Source organism: Amblyomma maculatum, chromosome 1, assembly GCF_055883805.1.
Source record: "Amblyomma maculatum isolate TAMU_Amacu chromosome 1, ASM5588380v1, whole genome shotgun sequence".
NCBI lineage: Eukaryota > Metazoa > Arthropoda > Arachnida > Ixodida > Ixodidae > Amblyomma > Amblyomma maculatum.
The window spans coordinates 127,537,350-127,565,334 of record NC_139344.1 but is presented as its reverse complement, the minus strand read 5'-3'; positions in this window follow the sequence as shown (position 1 = coordinate 127,565,334).

Here is a 27,985-nt window from a genome sequence, read left to right as displayed (position 1 = left end):
AAGTGCTCACGGCAAAATCGAAAATTAGGGAATAATATGAAGGACGGTTGGGGACATCGTTTCAAGCGCGAAGAAAAACCTTGGAGGATAACCGCTATACAACGTTGAATGTAATCCAATACGAACGGATAAGGTATCTAAATACTAGCACAGAAAGAGCATTGACTCGCAAAGAATGGAGCTTGAGGAATGCAATCCGGCGGAATGACAAAAAAACTAACCAGTAAGCGTAAAGATAATGATAACAGGACAATAAAGAGAATTTGACAAGCGGTAAACGAGACCAATGATATTAATGGGGTAATTTATGTGAGACACAAGCTGGTTATATATTTATATTCAAAGCCCAGAAGGGAAGGATAAAGAAAACGCTTTGCGTTATATGAAGGTTACAAACCTAAATACAACGACGTAACAAGAGCATACAAAACATCAGCGCCTCTACCTCTGTTGCCTTTAAAGCTGCTACCGCTACTTGACATCACGCACCAACTGTAAAAACAAACTGTTCTTTTCAACCACGTTGCGTTGATTCCAGAAGCTTTTACCTAGCATCTTAATCACGGTCAGGGTGCTCTAGAGGAACGACGCAGATAAAAATGCAAGAATGATCAAGAATGTGCAATATGTAATACGTTCGATGGATGTAGAATGTCTTTAGTGGTACGCCTGAGTCTAATTTGGTAAATCTGATTGAAATAAATATCCATCCATAAACCGTTGCCAAACAAAAATCATTTTTTAGTGGTACTGCGGTTTAGAGATCACAAAAGAAGCCTGATGATTTCTTTAGTAGGAGCCAGTAACCGTCGGCTGGAGAGATGCACTTCAGAAGGGAAAATGTTTGGGCGTGTTGGTTCATCGTCAATACAGCGAAGCGCTCAAAATCACAAAGGACGTCGTCCTGTTCCCTCCTCGTCCTTTGTGATTTTGAGCGCTTCGCTGTATTGGCTGGAGAGATACCGTCTTGATGAAAGGAAAGCAATATTTCGGTATGCTCAAAATACCCAGAAGTCCTCGCGAGGGGTGGATTCATGGATAATTCCTGGAAAGTTTGGAGATAGGAGGAAGAACGCGAGCGTAGATAGCGCCCCCTATTTGTTTAACTTCATTCATCGATAGCAGGAGGGAGGCATAGTAATGTTTTTATTTTTCTAGTAATGGTTCTTCGCCGTGTTGCTAAGGGAGGGAGGGCGGATTTCCTGCCGTCCCTGAGCAAAGTTGCTATGAATCCCTCTTCATTCCGGGGGCTCTAGCAGACGCAGATATGTGTAGCTAATATGAAGTAACCTCTCCAGATGCTTGTCATTGTTTCAAGCACCGCTGCACAGGTTTCCTCGTTCCAGTCAGTATGTGTGCAAATATACTGGTTGATCCATGTGGCGGACAACATTGTTGAGGAAGGCACCACACGTTTTGCACATAAGCCCTGAGTAAGCGCTCAGAAGAGTAACCGCGGAAGACAGGGCGAGCGGACGCATTGGCCATTCGGTTCCAGAACTTCAAGTCCAGTGGTACATCTCTAAAATGCTACAGAACTACAACAAACTATAAAATGAAGCTGCCAGCACCAGTGGGTTAGCAGAAGATAAAGACGGCTGATCTAATTAAACTGGAAGGCCGCAGATTCAAAAACAAATCAAGAACTGCTTTAGTATCTCGACATCAGGCTGGGTCCAAGGGTCAAACGCAAATGAGGACCTGTCTCGGCCCTGCAAGGTCATCGCGGGATCTGCTGTGGAGTTTTTGTACAGCCTGAACGAATACCTTATGCCTCCCACGCACCTCCTACGGCACAAATTCATTGTTCCCGCACATGGCCAAGCCCCTTCTATGGCCGTGAATGCCGGCTTTTTAGTGACAGGCTGAGCTTATGGCAGGCAACAGCTTTTGAATAGGAAATTGCATCATTCTTGGCTGCGCCACAGCAGGGAAGTCGTTCATAGCAGGCTTGCCACAATGGGGACCTTCGGGGATTAGACGATGCTGCGAAGACGGCGGCTCCCATGCGCGAACATTGTGCAGAGCGACCCCTTCAAGATCAGTCAGCCCCGAGCTCCTCTCTTTGTCGCCAATAGAGGAAACTTGAGAGGTAATCTTATGCGGATAAAGAGACTAATAAATTCTCTCTCAGCTACATTACTATACCATGAGTGGAGGTCTCTTGCAGTGCTATAAAATAAAAACTGTGCTTGGCAAATGAAAACTGCGGAGAGTGACAGTTAAACTCGGGTGGTGTTCGGTCGTTTTGTGATGACTTCTATAGCCCCCACTGAAAGCTATCTAAATAAATCATGGACATGCACCATTCCTTACATACCCTGTTTAAAAATATGCTGTTATGCGGTAGTTTTCCAGTGCAGTGGCCTGCAAAGCTAATCTGTTTGCGCCACTATAGGACTGAAACCAACCCATGGCGCAATCGCAGAAGTAAATTTTTATTTCTGTCAAGGTAAAGGATACTGCGCAAAACCGACTGACTGCTGCCTTACTGAGGATTTAGCTTGAATAGAAGCCTTAGGTATAGCGAACTTGGTATCAAGTATGTTCAGGAAACTTAAATGAAAAAAAAAAAAAAAGAAATCGGAAGGCTAAAATGTTTTTCCCAGAGAGTGCTGTTCTCATGATGTGTCAGTGTGCCGTGATGTTAGTCAGGTTAGTTCAATATCTTGCATTATAGCCCATTTGAAGCGATACGTTTTCTAATTGGCTTGCCTTATATTATGAATGTATCTCCACTTGTGCCTCAATATTGTATTGCGCGTGTTTATTTAGCCCCCTCTAAATATGATTTCACTTAAATGCGATTAATTATTTTTGTCATCTTTCAAATTTAAGGCTTGTCTGCACGCCAGTAAACAGCACAGATTGATTTAATTATTGGTTCCTGATTAGTGCCGCCGATTAAGGAAGAAATGCTAGGACGTGAAGGGCAGCTAATTCTGATGACATAATAGCAGAAGGAATATTTCTGAGAGGAATTTTCTACTCCATTTTTGAGTTATGACCGACTGGCCGCTCTTGCTTGTGCCCTCTTTCCATTTTTCAGCATCCGAGACCCGCGACTAAAGGGAAGTTGTGCGGCCACGACCTTTATCTTTATAAATGTATATAAGAGCAAAAACGCGTCGACATGAAATGGCAGAATTAGCACTCGAGATGCATGCTACATTAAAGCATAATCTTGGTTCTCTCATTATTTCACGGCTGTCTAGTGGACTAGTACGGTCGATGCACATCGGCTGGGTGAATTTTGGACACTTGCCATTCATGATTTTCGTCTTCATAACAGTTAAGAGTGGAAAAAGATTTAAGGCATGCTTTGACCAAATATTACTCAAGCAATTAGCGGTGAAGACGCCTCAATGGAGGCCCTCCAGAAAGCGAAATCGGCTGATTCATGTGACATCACGGTTCATCAATTTTCTTTTTTTTATTGCTTTTGTTGCTGCAGGTGGACTTGCTTACGCCTGCTTGTGCCCATGATCAAGGGGGAATAATGTGTCCAATGGCAAGAGCCATAAGAATGCATAGGCAACCACCTGTTAAAATGTAAGTAATGAGATAAGTCGATGGGAAACATAAAAATGTTTTACTTTCCCCTTGGTAGTTTCACGCAGCGCAAAGTGACGGAAAAGTTAGACATACTCTTGCGTGTCTTCATCATAGACAATTAGCTCTTCAATTTGTTCTTCGCCCAAGGTCGCCTCTACGTTGTGGTCATCGTCCGAAGTAGAGAGCTCTCCTCGTCTCCATCGTCCAAAGGTAGCTGCTCCCCACTGGCTTCATCCTCCGAGGTTAGCAGCTCCCCGCTGTCTTCGTCATCCAGGTCGCTCAAGTCATCTTTCTTGTCCAAAATATCGCTGATCTTGAGGAACGAGCGTATGTATGCCAACGGGTAGGCACCAAGTTGATAAAGCTGTAACAACCTACTTCCACTGGCTTCATCATTATCGTCTATTGGTAGTTCGTTGCAGACAAGTTCACCCTTCACATTTCCCGCATGCTGCCAGAACTTGTCCCGAACGAGGCGCGAGGCTTCAGCAATCTTCTTCTCAGCTTCTACTTTGCCCAAGGACCCGAAGCTCTCGACAGTCGCCGGAAGCTGTGGATGCCATGAGACCAACTCGAAGGCTGCCGCCATGCGCTCGGACTCGGCTCCGAGAACAAACCCAACGGCGCAGAGGAGAAGGCTGTACTTACAGCGAACCAGCTCCAGAAGGGGCAGCTTGTATTCCATCGGGCACGAAGAATTGGTCTGCTTGAAGCTGGACAACATGTAAGATGATTGCAGGGTTGAGACCATGTTATTATACGCCTTTGGTGCATGCACATTTCCAAACATACTCTTACGTGGTACCTCTGACGGCTGCGGAAAACCTAGTTGAAAAGAAGCGTCACATACGTTGCCGTCCTTGTTCTCCTCTAAACTGATGGCACATTCCCACACAGGGGGATCGACCGAGAATTGGGGCGGAGAGGTATTTGTTTTTGAGATGTATTATTACTTCACAAAAATAAATTAATTAATGAGAGCTAGGGAAAAAAGAAGGGAAGTAAAATATGAAAAGCCAAAACAAAAAGGAGAATTCAAAACGCATGCAGTAGGACACTGATGTCACGTACGCAATGCCTTCAGGTGGCGCTGAGAGACCAAGTTTCTTTCGTGCGTGTCTTCTTCTAGCTGGGACTCCTGATTCTGTGTCTCTGCCTTGCTACCTCTTCACATAAATTCCTGTTTTCGTGTCAAGATCCGTCTAAGCGTTCGCAAAAAGACGAATAAAAGGAACATCAAAACTCACAAAAATATAAACTAGAAACTTATGAATACACATCACACGAGTGCGTATGACTTATACACTGGCTTAGAGCGTCCTGAATAAGTAGAACTAAATACATATTAAAAAATTAATGTCAGCCTTCATTTGCTATATTTTGTTTTTAGAGAAAGTAGAAGTGGGCAGGTGGTTTCTAGTTGCAACTTTAATTCATAAACATATTTATTTATTTATTTATTTATTTATTTATTTATTTATTTATTTATTTATTTATTTATTTATTTATTTATTTATTTATTTATTTATTTATTTATTTATTTATTTATTTATTTATTTATTTATTTATTTATTTATTTATTTATATGTCAAGAGTCCGAGGAGGGGCGCCTGCGACAAGGCAGCCACTTCGATGGGCGAAGGACAGACCAGAGCATTTGCTGCACAAGTGCTTCCAGTCGATCGCGAAGACCAAAGCTCGCCAGCTTCTTGCCACTTGACACTTTCCAGACATAAGCCCTTAGAAGCGCATTTTTTAAAGGGATTTCGTTTATGCAAAATGGTGATCGTAATAAATAATATTTCAGTTACACCTTTGTCTAACGCGTGAATTTATGTTATAGATATGCGTTTTGAAATAACGCTAATTTTCATGATGGCAATAGCATTTTTTTTTTTTTCAAGGAGCGTAGCTGTATATCTGACCACCTGTAAATTAAATAAAACTGCGTAAAACAACATGCAAGAAAAAAAGCCAGAATGAACACTACGTCACTTTCAACTGTACACGCATGGCTCTTACCTCACCGGAAATAAAAACGATATTTCTCCAGAAGAAACTAATATTAACTGAAAAAAATCGAAAGTTGTCTTTGAAAATAAACGCGGAAAAAAGGCTGCCGAATTCTCAGGAAATAAAAACCGGAAACTCTAACCCCTATATATAGCACGTTCACACCGGCATTCTCGCGTGGATAATGAGGCCGGAGCTGTTCCCCGCATGCACTGTCCACATCGAGACTGTGGCCACGTATCGCAGGATAGCTTTGCGTATCGGTTCTCGGAGTCTTCTGTCACCTCTTTATTTCCTTCTCCAGTAAGATAGATAGAAGGAAGAAATGGAATCAGCCCGAATTTTGAGACAAGAAACAAGTACAGAACGAACTCCACAGCTCAGATGTGTTCGCATTTTCTACGTTAAATGAGACGGTTTTTTCGGTTTTTCTCTCCCACGGACTGTTATCACCTTATTCAAGCCAACCGGGTCGCAAGCAGACGCTTCCACCGCCGCTGGTACCGGGGCAAAACGCTGCTGCGAATAACGCCACTCGTCTTCCTGTAGTGCGAACACTCACGGTTGGGCCTTCGCATATTTCTCACTTTTCTTCGTCGTAATCATTTCTTACCGCAATTTTATTGTTTTTTTATATATTAGCTTTCTTACTATAGGGTGACCTTACAGGGTCTTTCGAGCATCTGTTCTTGAGCTACCATACGAATATAGTTTCGATACTTTCCTATACTCAGACAGAGCTCAATCACAAAGCGGCATATGCCACTTAGGGGTGACTCGCCAAACAATGCCGTCGGGAGGTTTTCGTGAAGTCTTGGTTAATTCGCACAACGTGTGGCTAACACCTTTTTAACTGAACTTCTCACAGTGTCGCGCTAGCTTGAGTGACGATATTAAGCACGACGTCATCACAACCGGTCGAAACGATTGGTTATTGAGTTTCCACTGAAGGACATAGGCAGGCTCTTTCTTTCTATTTCCGCCATTTCAATACCTTCCTAATTAAATTCTAAGGAGAACTATTAAAGAAATGCTCAGGTATTTTGAACAAACTTTGCAGAAACTGTGTAGAGGGCTAGGTCATTAAGTGCTTTTTATCGCAAAATAATGGCGACAACGGGAATTCTTTGTCACTGATTAATAACTTATAATCACTTATAAGAATGTCACTTATAAAGAGCTTAGAAAACATTTTTTGTCCGTTTAGAGGTGTGCGTTATTGTTTTCCTATGCTAGAAGTCTGCACTAGTGTTGTATTAGTTTTTTTTTTTCTCTCATTCCATCCCCCCCCCCCCATCGTGTGAAGAATGTTGTCTGTTGCAACGTTATGTTAATTTTAGTGTGTATACTTTGTGATTGTATCTTTTTTGCACTGCCGATGTGAAGCTGTCATTGTTATTGTTTTGGGGGCCTGCGGCCTTGTCAAGTTGTCATTACGACAACTTTTTCTGCTGTGCTCCCTCATCCTATGTACACATTGGGTGTAAAAAACATTATCATTATAATTTACGTTTCTGGTGGCCAGTCATCGGCGAATGTAATTTTGTTGATGAAGTAATGACGGAAACATCAATGCCCTGGAAGCCAAACAAAAAGTTGAAAGGGCCTGAATAGTACTTTTTTGAGATAAAAGCTGTCAAGCTCTCATCTGCCCCGCATTACGACTGTTTCGCGGGATAAAGAAAACACCGGAGAGTCACCATATAGATATCCGGTGAAAATTTCATCAGACTTTGCTGCTGAGAACGCGACACTCACTTACGGCCTCGGTATAGTTAGCAGGACTTATGGTCTGCATTGCTACTGCCGCTGCGTTGAAGGAAATGGACATAACGACAGAAACGCTCAACGGCCGCGTCAGGAGAGTCATCGCGTACGTGAGTGGGCTTCACATGGCTACGTTCCTGGGCATTCAACATGCTGAACCACCGATCGATGTCTTGCACTTCCGTAAGCTTGCACTTCCGTAAGCCAGTGCCGATCTAATTATGAGACGCTATACGAGTTGAACTTTTCAAGCCCTCGCTCCAAAGCCAACGGATCTTTAACACCCTTCAACACCATCTTTAACACCACGGTTTTAAATAGAGACGAAATACAAGGAGATTGTGTCTACCTATGGTGGAGGGTACAGGTTCACTGTCTACGATAGCAAAACGTTACCGCATAGGTATACTGTCGTGGTCATCATAAACTTTAGTGTTGGTGCTCTTGGCTTTCTCTACACTAATGCAGTGTCGTCCAGCTGCTACTACGCCTTATGGGACCAGCACTTCTGCCTTCTCTAGGTTCGGGAGAACATCAGTCAGTTGGGATGCGAGTCAGGCCGTGTGGCCGTGTACGGTGAAAGTTATTGCAGCAACAGTGGTAGGTAAGTATTTGCACATACTTTGTCCCGCGGTGCTTACACATATTGAAATGAAACCGGGTTGTACGCTGCTTCCTTGTGGCCGTTCAACACTGTTTTCATGTTCTTTTCTGCATCTCCGCAACAATATTTTTACCTAGAATTAAAGTTGCAGATAGAAACCGCCTCCCCGCTTCTCCTTTCCCTAAACAAAATATGGGAAATATCAAATGAGGCATCGATTGAAATTATTTATTAGCTACTTAGCTCTACCTATTCAGGGTGCTCTAAGCAGTGTATAAGTCCCTCGCACTCGTGTGTCATATCTAATCTTAGCATTCTAGCTATATTTTTATTAGTTTTGATGTTCTTTTTATTGGTCCTTCCTAAACGCTTAGACTGCTTATGACACGAAAACAGGAATGTATATGAAACGGTAATAGGGCAGAGACACAGAGTAAGAATCTCTGCTAGAAGAAGACACGCACGAGAGTAAGTTCCTCATCGCTCAGCGCCACCTGAAACCACCACGTACATGACATCAGTTAGCCACCGTACATCAGTGTTCTGCTGCATGCCTTATGAATTCTCATTTTATTTTATCTTTTCATAATTTGGGTCTAATTTTTTTTGTGAAGTAATTATATATTTCAAAAACAAATATCTCTGCACCCAAATTCTGGGCCGATCGCCCCCCCCCCCCCCCCCCCCGCCCCATGTGTGGTAATGTGTAATCAATTTGAAGGAGAACGAGAACAACGTATGTGACGCTTCTTTTTAACTGGGTTGTATTCCAAATTTACAAACTTGTAAATTTTTGCTTCGTTTTTTTTTTTTTTAAATCATTTTTCTGATCTTAAATTTTATGGTTTTCTTTAGTTGAAAATTACTTTCATGCACAATGTCAGTTTGTGTAGGACATTTGGCAGTCCACCCTGAACCCTGGCTAATCCCCCGTCGTGGGTATGTGCCATATATCAAGGCAGAAGAAGGAGAAGAAGAACTGGGTTGCCGGTAGCCGTCGGATGTACCAGTTCAGTGTATGTTTAGAAATGTGCGCGCCCCGGGAGGTGATAATTAGAATGGCTTAAACCCTGCAAACGTTTTACACGTTGACGTGCTTCAAGCAGACCAACTCTTCGTGCCGGGTAGATTTCGAGCTGCCCCTTCACGAGCTGGTTCGCCGTAAGTACAGCCTTCTCCACTGCGCCACCGGTTTCATTCTCAGAGACGAGTCCAAGCTCATGGCGGCAGCCTCCGAGTTTGTCTCGTGGCATCCACAGCTTCCGGCGACAGTCGAGAGCTTCGGGGCCTTGAGCAATGTAGAAGCTCAGAAGAAGATTGCTGAAGCCTCGCGCCTCGTTCGGGACAAGTTCTGGTCGCTTGCGGGAATTGTGAAGGATGAACTTTTTTGCAACGAACTACCGACAGACGATCATGATGAAGAAAGTGGCAGTAGGTCGATACCGCTTGATAAACTTGGTGCCTACCCGATGGCATATATACGCTCGTTCCTCAAGATCAGTGATATTTTGGATGAGGAAGATGACTTGAGCGACCTGGACGAAGAAGACAGTTCGCGCCGCTTCTCTCGGACGATGAAGACATTGGAGAGCTAACTACTTCGGAAGATGAACACAATGAAGTGACGACCACGGACGAAGAAGAAACTGAAGAGCCAATTTTCTATGAAGGCCCGACCGAGTGTGTCGAACTTCTTCATCACTCGGCGCTATGTGAAAATACTAGGGGGAAAAATAAAACGTTTTTTATGTTTCTCATCTACTTATGCAATTACATTTTATCAGGTGGTAGCCTACACAGTCTTGTGCTTGTCTCAATTGGACACATTACTCGCCCTTGGTGATGGGCGTTAGCTGTGCTTGCACTTATTTCTACCGGCAGCAACGAGAGCAATAAAAAATGAAGGAAATTGGTTTAACCATAATGTCACAACAATCAACCGACTCCGCTTTGTGGAGGGACTCCATTGAGGGGTGTTTGCCGCAAATTTTTGAGTAGTATCTGGTTAAAGCATCCCTTCAATTGTTTCTCACTCTGAGCTGTTATAAAGACGATATGCATGAAAAGGCAAGTGTCCAAAATTCACCCAGCCGATGCGCTTTGACCGCACTAATCCATTAAGACAGCCGTGAAAGAATCAATGATAGAACCAACATACGTATTTGATGCCGCATGATGCCGCATGCCGCATGCCGACGTGTTTTTGCTCTTAAATATATTTATAGAGATAAAGGTTGTGGTCGCACAACTTCCCTTTAGTCGCGGGACTCGGGTGCTGAAAAATGGAAAGAGGGTGCAAACAACAGCGGCTAGTCGGACATGACTTAATAATGGAGTGAATAACGACTCTTAGAAATATTCCTTGTGATATTCTCTTGCCGTCGGAATCAACAGCTTTTCACGTGCTAATATTTATACCTTCGTCACCTGCTGTAAACAACCACAAAAAATAAACGAATAATTGCTGTTTAAAGTTGTGCAGACCCACCTTCCATATATGTAAAATGACAAAAATGATTTTTCGCCTTTAAGAGCAAATATTTTCAGAGGCAGCTAAATCAACTAGTCACCTGACACATGCGTTATAATAATGAGACAAGTAGATATGCCTTCATACTACCAGGTAAGCCCATTAGAAAACACATTGTTTCAAATTAGCCATTATTCAAGATATGAAACAAACTTTATTAAGGTCACCGCAGAAGGACACATCCTGAGAACAGCCCTTACTGTGAAAAATACTTTTGCCTTCTTATTTTTTTTTTTTTTTTCTGAACCTACTGATACTGCGTTCTGCATGTCTGAGTCTCCCGCTTAATCAAACAGCCTCTTCACTCAACAGTCAGTCGGTTTGTGCGGTCTCTCCGATCTTGACAAAAATAAAATAACTAGTTCCGCGATTAGCAGGTAAATGAAGGGGAATGAGGGTGCTCGTTATAATACATGAAGAAAAGAAGCGAACAGTCGGCAAGGCCAAGGAAAGCATTGGGGATTGTACTTTATGCCTTTTTTTTTTTTACGTTTTCTTTGGTATTCACATAAATTAGTAATGTAATCTGTTTAGGGGAAATATAAGTAAACACAAAGTAGAAGGAGAAACAACATGCCGATGGTGAGAACTGAACCCACGACTTCCAAACATCGCTTCCGGTGCTCTTTCACGGAAAGCCTTGCATCCTACAGTGGCGCGAACAGATTGGCTTTGCTCGCCGCTACATTGTAGAACTACGCTATAACAGCACATTTTTAATCATGGTATTAAAAGAATGGTCTATGCGTGTGATTTATTTAGAGAGCTTTCACTGGGTGCTATTCAAGTCGTCACAATACGACCGAGCACCAAGCGAGTTTAACTGTCACTCTCGCGCAGTGCACTACTCAGGCCGCAGTTTTTTTTTTATAGCACTGCAAAAGACCTCCCCTCGTGGTACAGTAATGCAGCTGTGAGGATATATATTATTCTCTTCATCCGTATAAAGTTAGCTGTCAAGCTCTCAAATTGCCTCGATCGGCGACACACAGAAGAGCTCGGGGCTAACTGATCTTCTTGAGGGGGTCGCTCTGTACAATGGTTGCTCGCCGCTGGCGCATGGCAGCTACAGTCGTCGCAGCAGCGTCGAATGTCCCCGAAAGTCCCTTTTGTGGCATGCCTGCTATGAGTGACTCCCCTGCTATGGCGGAGCCAAGAATGATGCCACTTCCTATTCAAAAGCTGTTGCCCGCCGTACCCTCGCCTGTCAGTAAAAAGACGCCCTTCACGACCATGGAAGCGGCTTGGCCGGTTGCGGGAACCCTGAATTTGTGCCGTGGAAACCGCGTGGAGGTCATAGGGTTTTCGTTCACGACAGAAATCTAAAAAAGTGCGTATTTAAAACTAATAACAAAAGAAAAAGTAAGTAGCCTGTCCATGGAAATTCTGCGGACTTAATTATTGTTACCGTGAAAAACGGGGACCTGCAATCTGTAGACCGGTGACGCCGCGATTTCGGGACTGCACTCGAGCTTTGAGTCTCGGGCTTACGCCTCAGAATGTCGAGCTCACTTCTAGAGTGCCTGCCGTACTGGCTGTTTTGGAATGACACTGAAAATATTTGTCGAGACAATGAAGGTCCTTCATAGGCATTGCGTTTTGCGAAAATAGATGACGTTGACAGCGCACAACGACGCTAACGGTCAGCCCTCAGGAGACGAGGCTACCACATGTGAGAAGTATAGATAACTAACACTGCACGATGTAGAGATGAGTGCAAGATAGAGGCGAAAAATTAGGTGCACGCTGAAGCTTCGCCCTTAGGTTAAATGCCTTTAACACCACCTATGAAATCTGCGATTACTTTTATAGTTATTGTTTAAGTGGGCTGTTGGGCAATGGAAGTAGGAGTATCAGTCTCAGCGCCTTTTAACACCGAATTTTAATTCCTCGAATGCTTTTATTTCTATTTTGCTTAAGCTGGCTTTTGAGGAACGGAATTCGCACTCACTTCTATGCGGACACCTACATTTCTCAGAATGTTAATTGAAATGGTATGATACCGCCTTGAAAGCTGCACAATGGACGGTTGCGTCACAATTTTGGTGTGAAATTACGCGCGCATTTTCTGCGACTGTTGTATTTTTGTCAATTTGAGATAAGGGAATGGCGACACGGCTTTTCGAAAGAAGGAGCTTTTCATTTATACGCTTCATGTAAAATACAGAAATGGAATGAAAATGGGATGAGAAAGGAGCGCCACAAAAATGGAGCACGGAATGCCTTTTGGTAACGCAGCACTGAGCGAAAAAGCTCCTCAAAAATCCGTATCTCAAGAAGCAGGAGATCTCGTAATCTTCGAGACAGCGAACGCTAGAGATGCCCAACCAGCTCCGTTGGATTATATGTTTACTTCTATGGAAGCAAAGCACCCTGGCTCCATATATTTGACGACCACAGTGAGGATACAGACCTGGCTTTGGAACGAAGCGAAGCTTACTTTTGGATCAGCAGATTTCCCTCTAAGGTTAAAGTGATAGTGGAGCTATATACTGCCAACCAAAAAGCCGTTGGTAGATCACGACAAAGTGCTCACGGCGAAATCGAAAATGAGGGAATAATATGAAGGCGACGGTTGGGGACATCGTTTCAAGCTCGAAGAAAAACCTTGGAGGATAACCGCTATACAACGTTGAATGTAATCAAATACGAACGGCTAAGGTATCTAAATACTAACACAGAAAGAGCATTGACTCGCAAAGAATGGAGCTTGAGGAATGCAATTCAGCGGAACGACAAAAAACTAACCAGTAAGCTTAAAGATAATGATAACAGGACAATAAAGAGAATTTGACAAGCGGTAAACGAGACCAATGATATTAATGGGGTATTTTATGTGAGACACAAGCTGGTTATATATTTATATTCAAAGCCCAGAAGGGAAGGATAAAGAAAACGGTTTGCGTTATATGAAGGCTACAAACCTAAATACAACGACGTAACAAGAGCATACAAAACATCAGCGCCTCTACCTCTGTTGTCTTTAAAGCTGCTACCGCTACTTGACATCACGCACCAACTGTAAAAACAAACTGTTCTTTCCAACCATGTTGCGTTGATTCCAGAAGCTTTTACCTAGCATCTTAATCACGGTCAGGGTGCTCTAGAGGATCGACGCAGATAAAAATGCAAGAATGATCAAGAATGTGCAACATGTAATACGTTCGATGGATGTAGAATGTCTTTAGTGGTACGCCTGAGTGTAATTTGGTAAATCTGATTGAAATAAATATCCATCCATAAACCGATGCCAAACAAAAATCATTTTTTAGTGGTACTGCGGTTTAGAGATCACAAAAGTAGCCTGATGATTTCTTTAGTAGGAGCCAGTAACCGTCGGCTGGAGAGATGCACTTCAGAAGGGAAAATGTTTGGGCGTGTTGGTTCATCGTCAATACAGCGAAGCGCTCAAAATCACAAAGGGCGTCGTCCTGTTCCCTCCTCGTCCTTTGTGATCTTGAGCGCTTCGCTGTATTGGCTGGAGAGATACCGTCTTGATGAAAGGAAAGCAATATTTCGGTATGCTCAAAATACCCAGATGTCCTCGGCAGGGGTGGATTCATGGATAATTCCTGGAAAGGGTGGAGATAGGAGGAAGAACGCGATCGTAGATAGCGCCCCCTATTTCTTTAACTTCATTCTTCGATAGCAGGAGGGATGCATAGTAATGTTTTTATTTTTCTAGTAATGGTTCTTCGCCGTGTTGCTAAGGGAGGGAGGGCGGATTTCCTGCCGTCCCTGAGCAAAGTTGCTATGAATCCCTCTTCATTCCGGGGGCTCTAGCAGACGCAGATATGTGTAGCTAATATGAAGTAACCTCTCCAGATGCTTGGTCATTGTTTCAAGCACCGCTGCACAGGTTTCCTCGTTCCAGTCAGTATGTGTGCAAATATACTGGTTGATCCATGTGGCGGACAACATTGTTGAGGAAATCACCACACGTTTTGCACATAAGCCCTGAGTAAGTGCTCAGAAGAGTAACCGCGGAAGACAGGGCGAGCGGACGCATTGGCCATTCGGTTCCAGAACTTCAAGTCCAGTGGTACATCTCTAAAATGCTACAGAACTACAACAAACTATAAAATGAAGCTGCCAGCACCAGTGGGTTAGCAGAAGATAAAGACGGCTGATCTAATTAAACTGGAAGGCCGCAGATTCAAAAACAAATCAAGAACTGCTTTAGTATCTCGACATCAGGCTGGGTCCAAGGGTCAAACGCAAATGAGGACCTGTCTCGGCCCTGCAAGGTCATCGCGGGATTTGCTGTGGAGTTTTTGTACAGCCTGAACGAATACCTTATGCCTCCCACGCACCTCCTACGGCACAAATTCATTGTTCCCGCACAAGGCCAAGCACCTTCTATGACCGTGAATGCCGGCTTTTTAGTGACAGGCTGAGGTTATGGCAGGCAACAGCTTTTGAATAGGAAATTGCATCATTCTTGGCTGCGCCACAGCAGGGAAGTCGATCATAGCAGGCATGCCGCAATGGGGACTTTCGGGGACATTAGACGATGCTGCGAAGACTGCGGCTCCCACGCGCGAACGGCGAGCTACCATTGTGCAGAGCGACCCCTTCAAGATCAGTCAGCCCCGAGCTCCTCTTTTTGTCGCCGATAGAGGAAACTTGAGAGGTAATCTTATGCGGATAAAGAAACTAATAAATTCTCTCTCAGCTACATTACTATACCATGAGTGGAGGTCTCTTGCAGTGCTGTAAAATAAAAACTGCGCTTGGCAAATGAAAACTGCGGGAGAGTGACAGTTAAACTCGGGGGGTGTTCGGTCGTTTTGTGATGACTTCTATAGCCCCCACTGGAAGCCATTTAAATAAATCATGTACATGCACCATTCCTTACATACCCTGTTTAAAAATATGCTGTCATGCGGTAGTTTTCCAGTGCAGTGGCCAGCAAAGCTAATCTGTTTGCGCCACTATAGGACTGAAACCAACCCATGGCGCAATCGCAGAAGTAATTTTTTTATTTCTGTCAAGGTAAAAGATACTGCGCAAAACCGACTGACTGCTGCCTTACAGAGGATTTTGCTTGAATAGAAGCCTTAGGTATAGCGAACTTGGTATCAAGTATGTTCAGGAAACTTAAATGAAAAAAAGAAAAAAGAAATCGGAAGGCTAAAATGTTTTTCCCAGAGAGTGCTGTTCTCATGATGTGTCAGTGTGCCGTGATGATAGTCAGGTTAGTTCAATATCTTGCATTATAGCCCATTTGAAGCGATACGTTTTCTAATTGGCTTGCCTTATATTATGAATGTATCTCCACTTGTGCCTCAATACTGTAATGTGCGTGTTTATTTAGCCCCCTCTAAATATGATTTCACTTAAATGCGATTAATTATTTTTGTCATCTTTCAAATTTAAGGCTTGTCTGCACGCCAGTAAACAGCACAGATTGATTTAATTATTGGTTCCTGATTAGTGCCGCCGATTAAGGAAGAAATGCTAGGACGTGAAGGGCAGCTAATTCTGATGACATAATAGCAGAAGGAATATTTCTGAGATGAATTTTCTACTCCATTTTTGAGTTATGACCGACTGGCCGCTCTTGCTTGTGCCCTCTTTCCATTTTTCAGCATCCGAGACCCGCGACTAAAGGGAAGTTGTGCGGCCACAACCTTTATCTTTATAAATGTATATAAGAGCAAAAACGCGTCGACATGAAATGGCAGGATTAGCACTCGAGGTGCAAGCTACATTAAAGCATAATCTTGGTTCTGTCATTATTTCACGGCTGTCTAGTGGACTAGTACGGTCGATGCACATCGGCTGGGTGAATTTTGGACACTTGCCATTCATGATTTTCGTCTTCATAACAGTTAAGAGTGGAAAAAGATTTAAGGCATGCTTTGACCAAATATTACTCAAGCAATTAGCGGTGAAGACGCCTCAATGGAGGCCCTCCAGAAAACGAAATCGGCTGATTCTTGTGACATCACGGTTCATCAATTTTCTTTTTTTTTATTGCTTTTGTTGCTGCAGGTGGACTTGCTTACGCCTGCTTATGCCCATGATCAAGGGGGAATAATGTGTCCAATGGCAAGAGCCATAAGAATGCATAGGCAACCACCTGTTAAAATGTAAGTAATGAGATAAGTCGATGGGAAGCATAAAAAAGTTTTACTTTCCCCTTGGTAGTTTCACGCAGCGCAAAGTGACGGAAAAGTTAGACATACTCTTGCGTGTCTTCATCATAGACAATTAGCTCTTCAATTTGTTCTTCGCCCAAGGTCGCCTCTACGTTGTGGTCATCGTCCGAAGCAGAGAGCACTCCTCTGTCTACATCGTCCAAAGGTAGCTGCTCCCCACTGGCTTCATCCTCCGAGGTTAGCAGCTCCCCGTTGTCTTCGTCATCCAGGTCGCTCAAGTCATCTTTCTTGTCCGAAATATCGCTGATCTTGAGGAACGAGCGTATGTATGCCAACGGGCAGGCACCAAGTTGATAAAGCTGTAACAACCTACTTCCACTGGCTTCATCATTATCCTCTATTTATAGTTCGTTGCAGACAAGTTCACCCTTCACAATTCCCGCATGCTGCCAGAACTTGTCTCGAACGAGGCGCGAGGCTTCAGCAATCTTCTTCTCAGCTTCTACTTTGCCCAAGGACCCGAAGCTCTCGACTGTCGCCGGAAGCTGTGGATGCCATGAGACCAACTCGAAGGCTGCCGCCATGCGCTCGGACTCGGCTCCGAGAACAAACCCAGCGGCGCAGAGGAGAAGGCTGTACTTACAGCGAACCAGCTCCAGAAGGGGCAGCTTGTATTCCATCGGGCACGAAGAATTGGTCTGCTTGAAGCTGGACAACATGTAAGATGATTGCAGGGTTGAGACCATGTTATTATACGCCTTTGGTGCGTGCACATTTCCAAACATACTCTTACGTGGTACGTCTGACGGCTGCGGAAAACCTGGTTGAAAAGAAGCGTCACATACGTTGCCGTCCTTGTTCTCCTCTAAACTGATGGCACATTCCCACACAGGGGGATCGGCCGAGAATTGGGGCGGAGAGGTATTTGTTTTTTAGATGTATTATTACTTCACAAAAATAAATTAATTAATGAGAGCTAGGGAAAAAAGAAGGGAAGTAAAATATGAAAAGCCAAAACAAAAAGGAGAATTCAAAACGCATGCAGTAGGACACTGATGTCACGTACGCAATGCCTTCAGGTGGCGCAGAGAGACGAAGTTTCTTTCGTGCGTGTCTTCTTCTAGCTGGGACTCCTGACTCTGTGTTTCTGCCCTGCTACCTCTTCACATAAATTCCTGTTTTCGTGTCAAGATCCGTCTAAGCGTTCGCAAAAAGACGAATAAAAGGAACATCAAAACTCACAAAAATATAAACTAGAAACTTATGAATACACATCACACGAGTGCGTATGACTTATACACTGGCTTAGAGCGTCCTGAATAAGTAGAACTAAATACATATTAAAAAATTATTGTGAGCCTTCATTTGCTATATTTTGTTTTTAGAGAAAGTAGAAGTGGGCAGGCGGTTTCTAGTTGCAACTTTAATTCATAAACATATTTATTTATTTATTTATTTATTTATTTATTTATTTTTTTATTTATTTATTTATTTATTTATTTATTTATTTATTTATTTATTTATTTATTTATTTATTTATTTATTTATTTATTTATTTATTTATTTATTTATTTATTTATATGTCAAGAGTCCGAGGAGGGGCGCCTGCGACAAGGCAGCCACTTCGATGGGCGAAGGACAGACCAGAGCATTTGCTGCACAAGTGCTTCCAGTAGATCGCGAAGACCAAAGCTCGCCAGCTTCTTGCCACTTACCAAGATACTTTGTTGGGCGAGTTGGTACTTATTCATTATTAATATAAACAGCGCGAACACGAAAACAACGGACAAGAAACCACAGTACATGCGCTGACTCACAACTAAGCCTAAGCCGTTTACTCCAAGGCCCAGAAAAAACAAACATGAAGAAAACGAAACAGTCACGTGAAAAAACCCCTGGGTTCACCTGCTGCATAAAAATTACTTTAAAAAATCACTTAAAAAAGACACCTCTTTGCTTGAAAGAGCCAGAGACATCTTGCTGATACTTATTGTCCGTTGAAATAAAATACGCTTCCACTATCTCTCTCGTTATCTTCTCTTTGTGGCGATATAAAATCTTGACACTGTCAAACTTAGGAGTGCACTTCTTCTCCTTCTTCATTATTTCACATGACTGGCAATGGGATACTAGAAACGTTTTGTCCTTTCCAATTTCCAAGTTGTTACAGTGTTCCTGTAGTCTCTTATTTATACACCGTCCGGTTTGTCCTATATAACTGGCTCCACAAGAGAGTGGAAGCCCATACACAACACCTGTTTTGCATCCAACATAGGGGTTTCTATGTTTCACCCCACATTCTTGCTTCTTCTTTTCTCTTCCCTTTGAACAGCCGCGCAGATCCTCTTCATCTTGAGCGGGGCGGTCAGTGCGACGTCCTCATTATACCTCTTGCCTACATTTTTGAGGCCATGCGAAATCCTGTGCACATACGGTACCACGGCAACCTTCCTCTTCCTCTCACCCATGCTGGGCAGGGATTTCAGTCTGTGCGTTCTTTTAAGGTTCTTCAGTATCCGGCAACTGGCCTCAATAATGATTGACTCCCGATAACCTGCCTTTGCAATTCTCTTCACTTGTCTTTCAAAACTCTTGCCCATGCCGTGGTAACAAGATTTCGTCAACGCATTTAATAAGCAAGTGTTTATCATCCCATTCTCATTCGAGATCGATGAAGCCGTTGCTAGGCTCCAATTCAGGACATTCCAAATTAGTAAAGAATGCGATGATAAACACTTGCTTTCGTTTATGGAAAATGGTGATCGTAATAAATAATATTTCAGTTACACCTTTGTCTAACGCGTGAATTTATGTTATAGATATGCGTTTTGAAATAACGCTAATTTTCATGATGGCAATAGCATTTTTTTTTTCAAGGAGCGTAGCTGTATATCTGACCACCTGTAAATTAAAAAAAACTGCGTAAAACAACATGCAAGAAAAAAAGCCAGAATGAACATTTTAGGAAAACGTAGCGCAAAGAAGACAAGGACAAAAAGAGAAGGAAACACACACGAGCGCTCGTGTGTGTTTCCTTCTCTTTTTGTCCTTGTCTTCTTTGCGCTACGTTTTCCTAAAATGCGAATGCACCAACTCGCCCAATTTAGCATTCTTGTGCAGAATGAACACTACGTCACTTTCAACTGTACACGCATGGCTCTTACCTCACCGGAAATAAAAACGATATTTCTCCAGAAGAAACTAATATTAACTGAAAAAAATCCAAAGTTGTCTTTGAAAATAAACGCGGAAAAAAGGCAGCCGAATTCTCAGGAAATAAAAACCGAAAACTCTAACCCCTATATATAACACGTTCACACCGGCATTCTAGCGTGGATAATGAGGCCGGAGCTGTTCCTCGCATGCACAGTCCACATCGAGACTGCGGCCACGTATCGCAGGATAGCTTTGCGTATCGGTTCTCGGAGTCTTCTGTCACCTCTTTATTTCCTTCTCCAGTAAGATACATAGAAGGAAGAAATGGAATCAGCCCGAATTTTGAGACAAGAAACAAGTACAGAACGAACTCCACAGCTCAGATGTGTTCGCATTTTCTACGTTAAATGAGACGGTGTTTTCGGTTTTTCTCTCCCACGGACTGTTATCACCTTATTCAAGCCAACCGGGTCGCAAGCAGACGCTTCCACCGCCGCTGGTACCGGGGCAATACGCTGCTGCGAATAACGCCACTCGTCTTCCTGTAGTGCGAACACTCACGGTTGGGCCTTCGCATATTTCTCACTTTTCTTCGTCGTAATCATTTCTTGCCGCAATTTTATTGTTTTTTTATATATTAGCTTTCTTACTATAGGGTAACCTTACAGGGTCTTTCGAGCATCTGTTCTTGAGCTACCATACTATTATAGTTTCGATACTTTCCTATACTCAGACTGAAGTATCATGTGATCGCATTGTGCGCGATTGGTATGTAGTGTCACGTGATGCTGTGACGTGTGTGAATAGCAACGCCGAGAGGGGGAGCGGGGACTTGTTAGAAGTGAGCGCGCAGATCGCTCGTGCGGGTCTCTTAATCTGTACGGCCCAGCATGCCGAATAAACATGTTGCTTAGTCGCTCTGCCTCTGCTTCGCTCGCCGCGGCTACAACATAATTGGCGACGAGGATGGGATCCCGCTGGAATACGTAAAACGTATCGCGGCGTTCGTGATCCCGCTGGACTACGTAAAACGCATCGCGGCGTTCGTGATCCCGCTGGACTACGTAAAACGCATCGCGGCGTTCGTGATCCTGCTGTACTGCGTGAAACTCATCGCTGCGTGCGTGGAAGCACCGGCGTTCGTGGAGAGCGTGTGGGCGAGGCACAGGGATGGCAACGCTTGGAAGTTTCGACCAGTTCGTCGAGGACGGAGACGAGGATTTTGGGTCCTACGTGGAAAGGTTCGAGCACTTCCTGAAGGCCTCCCAGGTGAGCGACGACCTCAAGGTCTCGATGTTTATTACGGCAATAGGCAAGAGGGCTTACAAGACGCTGAAGACTTTGCTAGAGCCTAAAACGCCAGAGGACAAGACTTATGCGGAACTCGTAGAAGTGCTGGGAAGTCATTTCACCCCAAAGCCCATGGTCATCGCAGAACGATTCAAGTTTAATCGGCGGTACCAGCATCAGGGAGAGTCCATAGCAGCATATGCAGTGGAGTTGAGGCGTTTGGCAGCTTCATGCGAATTCGGGGAGTTCCTCGATGAGGCTCTTCGAGACCGTTTTGTAGTGGGCCTCTGCGACAGCGCAACGCAAGCAGAGTTGCTGAAGAGAAGCAAGTTGACGTTTTCGGACGCCTGCGACGTTGCGAAAAGCATCGAGCTAGCGCGGAAGGAAAGTCGGGAATTTCAACCGACCGGGACGCAAGGTACAGTCGACGCCGTACGTCATAAGCCAGGCGGTGGGAAACGCCAGCAGCAGCGTTCAACCGGTGCAGGACTAGCAAGGGACCGAGTGTCTGAATCGCCGGTCTGTTTTCGGTGTGGCTCAGCGCACGAAGCATCGAACTGAAAATTTCGCAAGTATCGTTGTCGTGGATGCAAGCGTTACGGACACTTGGCGAAAATGTGCACGTTCAAGTCTAGAGACGCGGCTAATTCGGTAGCTGTGGAGGACGCGGATTGTGACCAAGTGTTGTTGTACAATGTCTATTCTTGTGCAGAACGCCCAGGGCATTATGAAATCTGTCTCAAGGTAGCCAAGAAGGATGTTAACATGCAAATAGACACGGGTGCGTCTGTTTCCATTGTGCCAGAAACGCTATACAGGAAATTGTGGCCCAGTCTACCTAAAGAGCCTTGCCACATAAAGCTGAGGACATACGGTGGGTCGCCGCTAACAGTCACAGGGAAGTTGACGGTTCCAGTCGAACATAATGGTCAGTGCAAGCAACTTCCGCTCATTGTCGTTAAAACCGACAACAATAGCGACATTGCGTTGCTAGGGCGTGACTGGCTGGAGGCTCTTAAGCTAGACTGGTCAAGTGTGCATGGCGTGTGTTTAGACAAAGTTGCGGCGCTACTTGAGAAGTACGCAAAGGTGTTCGAGCCCACTCTGGGGCTGATCAAAGGTAGTCAAGTCAGGCTGGTTTTGAAGGAGGGGAGCAACCCCGTATTTTGCAAAGCGCGACAGGTGCCATTTTCTTTGAGGGAAACCGTGTCGCTTGAATTGCAGTCTCTTGTGAACAGGGGAGTGTTAGTCCCTGTACAGAAAAGCGACTGGGCGACGCCCCTAGTTGTTGTGCCTAAGGCGAACAACAAAGTCAGAGTGTGTGGGGACTTCAAGGTTACATTGAATCCGTGCCTGCGAACTGACCATTATCCACTTCCCGTGATGGAAGATTTGTTTGCAAAGTTGTCAGGATGCAAGTATGTCGCAGTGCTTGATTTGTCGACAGCGTACCAACAGCTGGAACTGCATCCGGAGGCACAATCAATGGTGGTTGTCAATACACACCTGTTGCTTTTCAAGTACACGCGCTTGCCCTATGGCATCACAAGTGCACCTGCTATTTTCCAGTCTGTCATGGATGATGTGTTAAAAGGGCTTGAGCGGGTAAGCGGCAACTTGGATGATGTGCTTATCGCCGGTTCAACATTTGACGAATGTTTTCATCGAGTGGAAAGGGTGTTGGCACGTTTTCTAGAAAGAGGCATGCGATTGCAAAAGGAAAAGTGTAAATTCTTTCAGACATCTGTCTCTTACCTAGGCCACATTCTGGACGACAAGGGCGTTCGGCCATCAGATGAAAAGGTGAAAGCGATAAAAGAGGCACCAAGTCCAAAAGATGCGGCACAGTTGCGAGCTTACCTGGGCTTGATTAACTTCTACGGGAAGTTTGTACCGAACATGTCAGCTAAGCTTAAGCCTCTGTATAATGCTCTAAAAAAAGAAAAGGGATTTCAGTGGTCACAGGAAGCTGAGCAAGCGTTTCAAGAAAGTAAGAGCTGGTTGACACAAAGCAATGTGCTGACATACTACGACCAGAAAAAGCCGATAGGACTAGTGTGCGACGCTTCGGCTTACGGCGTAGGAGCCATTCTTTTTCATAAGATTGGAAGCGACGAAAGGCCAATTGCCTATGCTTCCAGAACGTTAAGTAAAGCAGAGCAGGGGTATGCTCACATCGAAAAAGAAGCCTTGGCTGTTGTTTTTGGGCTGAAAAAGTTCCACAAATATCTGTTCGGGCATCGCTTTGAGATTTACTCCGACCATCAGCCATTGGTAGGCTTGCTCGCTCATGGTAAGCCCGTACCAGTGATGACAGCAGCCCGCATGCAGCGCTGGGCTTTACTGCTTGCAGCGTACGATTATCGTTGGGTTTACCGCAAAGGTCGAGAGGTTGGAAATGCTGACGGTTTTTCAAGGTTACCACTTGCAAATCGCAATGATGTCTCGGATTAGGCACATTTCTTTTCAGTTGTTGATGAAGTGCCATTCTCTGCTGTTGAAATTCAGAAGTGCACTCGAACTGACAGAGTATTGTCGAAAGTGCTGTGTTATACTATGAGTGGTTGGCCGCCGCATGTTAAAGATGATGAGTTAATGCCTTATTTAATTCGTCGACATGAGCTATCTATAGATCAGCGGTGTGTTACATGGGGAAATCGAGTGATTATACCTCGTGGGTTGCGCAAACGGGTGTTGCATCTCTTGCACGAAGGACACCCCGGGATGACGCGCATGAAAATGCTAGCCCGTAGCTTTGTGTGGTGGCCTCAGCTCACGGAGGACATTGAGCAGATTGTGAAAAGCTGTGACACGTGTCAGTTAACACAAAATGCTCCGCCGCGTATTCCACTGATAACTTGGGGTTGGCCAACTCGCAGATGGCAAAGAATCCATCTGGACTTTGCTTTTACCGATAACCAGTGGCTCATAGTCCTAGTGGATGTGCATTCCAAGTGGACAGAAGTGTTGTCATGCCATCCTCCTCTACCGAGAAGACCATTGAAAAGCTGCGGAGTGTCTTTGCGTCCTACGGCCTGCCAGAAGAAGTAGTTACGGACAATGGTCCACAGTTCTGTGCCAAGAATTTCGCAGACTTTCTCCGCAGGAATGGGGTGCGGCATACCAGGACGCCACCGTACCACCCCGCATCAAATGGAAGCGCAGAGCGGTACGTACAGACCTTTAAGCGGGACCTTTTGCGACAGGTTCTCGACGAGAGAAGAACTGGGATCAAGAAAACCTTGCAACATCGGGTTGACCAATTTCTGTTCACGTACCAAAACACACCAACCGCAACCACGGGGCTGACACCCGCGGAATTGTTTCTGTCATGGAAGCCGCGCACACGCCTGACCTTTCTCCAACCGAACTTGGAAAAACGTATGAACGACAGGTTCTACCAGACGAAAGAGAAGGCTAACGAGAGAGGGCGGTCATGGAGATCATTTGAGGAAGGCGACCATGTGCTCGTCCAATGACTACGTCCTGGGGAATCGAAGTGGTTGCGAGGCGTTATAGAACAGCGGTGCAGTGCATCCACCTACAATGTTAGAATAGGGCAGGAACAGAGGTTTGTGCATGCTGACAACCTACGTCCGTGTTCGTTTCAAAGTGTGGAATCCGGGCCAACTGTGTATCCTTCTGTGCCTAGTTCAATGCCTGATTCTGTACCGGAAGAGTCGTCTACTAAGACCCCTTCCTTAGATACGTCTGAGCCACAGGATTCCTCAGCATCACAGCCTGCCCAAGCATCTACGTTGCGGGGACAGAACGCCAGTTCGCCTGCAAGGTCCACGCTGCCTGCACCACCGCTCCGGGAGCAGGCGCCACCTCCGGACACGCCACCTCTTCGGCGCAGTGCTCGTTCTCGGAAGCCTCCTGATCGGTATACCCCATAGAGCTGGTGTAAAACAGTTAGGGGGAAAGGGAATGAAGTATCATGTGATCGCATTGTGCGCGATTGGTATGTAGTGTCACGTGATGCTGTGACGTGTGTGAATGGCAACGCCGAGAGGGGGAGCGGGGACTTGTTAAGAAGTGAGCGCGCAGATCGCTCGTGCGGGTCTCTTAATCTGTACGGCCCAGCATGCCGAATAAACATGTTGCCTAGTCGCTCTGCCTCTGCTTCGCTCGCCGCGGCTACAACACAGACAGAGCTCAATCACAAAGCGACAAATGCCACTTAGGGGTGACTCGCCAAACAATGCCGTCGGGAGGTTTTCGTGAAGTCTTGGTTAATTCGCACAACGAGTGGCTAACACCTTTTTAACTGAACTTCTCACAGTATCGCGCTAGCTTGAGTGACGATGTTAAGCACGACGTCATCACAACCGGTCGAAACGATTGGTTATTGAGTTTCCACTGAAGGACATAGGCAGGCTCTTTCTTTCTATTTCCGCCATTTCAATACCTTCCTAATTAAATTCTAAGGAGAACTATTAAAGAAATGCTCAGGTATTTTGAACAAACTTTGCAGAAACTGTGTAGAGGGCTAGGTCATTAAGTGCTTTTTATCGCAAAATAATGGCGACAACGGGAATTCTTTGTCACTGATTAATAACTTATAATCACTTATAAGAATGTCACTTATAAAGAGCTTAGAAAACATTTTTTGTCCGTTTAGAGGTGTGCATTATTGTTTTCCTATGCTAGAAGTCTGCACTAGTGTTGTATTAGTTTTTTTTTCTCTCATTCCATCCCCCCCCCCCCCCATCGTGTGAAGAATGTTGTCTGTTGCAACGTTATGTTAATTTTAGTGTGTATACTTTGTGATTGTATCTTTTTTGCACTGCCGATGTGAAGCTGTCATTGTTATTGTTTTGGGGGCCTGCGGCCTTGTCAAGTTGTCATTACGACAACTTTTTCTGCTGTGCTCCCTCATCCTATGTACACATTGGGTGTAAAAAACATTATCATTATAACTTACGTTTCTGGTGGCCAGTCGTCGGCGAATGTAATTTTGTTGATGAAGTAATGACGCAAACATCAATGCCCTGGAAGCCAAACAAAAAGTTGAAAGGGCCTGAATAGTACTTTTTTGACATAAAAGCTGTCAAGCTCCCACCTGCCCCGCATTACGACTGTTTCGCGGGATAAAGAAAACACCGGAGAGTCACCATATAGACATCCGGTGAAAATTTCATCACACTTTGCTGCTGAGAGCGCGGCACTCACTTACGGCCTCGGTACGGTCAGCAGGACTTATGGTCTGCATTGCTACTGCCGCTGCATTGAAGGAAATGGACATAACGACAGAAACGCTCAACGGCCGCGTCAGGAGAGTCATCGCGTACGTGAGTGGGCTTCACATGGCTACGTTCCTGGGCATTCAACATGCTGAACCACCGATCGATGTCTTGCACTTCCGTAAGCTTGCACTTCCGTAAGCCAGTGCCGATCTAATTATGAGTTGAACTTTTCAAGCCCTCGCTCCAAAGCCAACGGATCTTTAACACCCCTTCAACACCATCTTTAACACCACGGTTTTAAATAGAGACGAAATACAAGGAGATTGTGTCTACCTATGGTGGAGGGTACAGGTTCACTGTCTACGATAGCAAAACGTCAGCGCATAGGTATACTGTCGTGGTCATCATAAACTTTAGAGTTGGTGCTCGTGGCTTTCTCTACACTGGTGCAGTGTCGTCCAGCTGCTACTACGCCTTATGGGACCAGCACTTCTGCCTTCTCTAGGTTCGGGACAACATCAGTCAGTTGGGATGCGAGTCAGGCCGTGTGGCCGTGTACGGTGAAAGTTATTGCAGCAACAGTGGTAGGTAAATATTTGCACATACTTTGTCCCGCGGTGCTCGCACATATTGAAATGAAACCGGGTTGTACGCTGCTTTCTTGTGGCCGTTCAACACTGTTTTCATGTTCTTTTCTGCATCTCCGCAACAATATTTTTACCTAGAATTAAAGTTGTAGATAGAAACCGCCTCCCCGCTTCTCCTTTCCCTAAACAAAATATGGGAAATATCAAATGAGGCATCGATTGAAATTATTTATTAGCTACTTAGCTCTACCTATTCAGGGTGCTCTAAGCAGTGTATAAGTCCCTCGCACTCGTGTGTCATATCTAATCATAACATTCTAGCTATATTTTTATTAGTTTTGATGTTCTTTTTATTGGTCCTTCCTAAACACTTAGACTGCTTATGACACGAAAACAGGAATTTATATGAAACGGTAATAGGGCAGAGACACAGAGTAAGAATCTCTGCTAGAAGAAGACACGCACGAGAGTAAGTTCTTCGTCGCTCAGCGCCACCTGAAACCACCACGTACATGACATCAGTTAGCCACCGTACATCAGTGTTCTGCCTTATGAATTCTCATTTTATTTTATCTTTTCATAATTTGGGTCCCTTCTCTTTTCCCCAGAACAAATAAATTTTTTTGTGAAGTAGTTATATATTTCAAAAACAAATATCTCTGCACCCAAACTCTGGGCCGATCCCCCCCCCCCCCCATGTGTGGGAATGTGTAATCAATTTGAAGGAGAACGAGAACAACGTATGTGATGCTTCTTTTCAACTGGTTGTATTCCAAATTTACAAACTTGTAAATCTTTGCTTCGTATTTTATTTAAATCATTTTTCTGATCTTAAATTTTATAGTTTTGTTTAGTTGAAAATTACTTTGATGCACAATGTCAGTTTGTGTAGGACATTTGGCAGTCCACCCTGAACCCTGGCTAATCCCCCTTCGTGGGTATGTGCCATATATCAAGGCAGAAGAAGGAGAAGAAGAACTGGGTTGCCGGTAGCCGTCGGACGTACCAGTTCAGTGTATGTTTAGAAATGTGCGCGCCCCGGGAGGTGATAATTAGAATGGCTTAAACCCTGCAAACGTTTTACACGTTGACGTGCTTCAAGCAGACCAACTCTTCGTGCCCGGTAGATTTCGAGCTGCCCCTTCTCGAGCTGGTTCACCGTAAGTACAGCCTTCTCCACTGCGCCACCG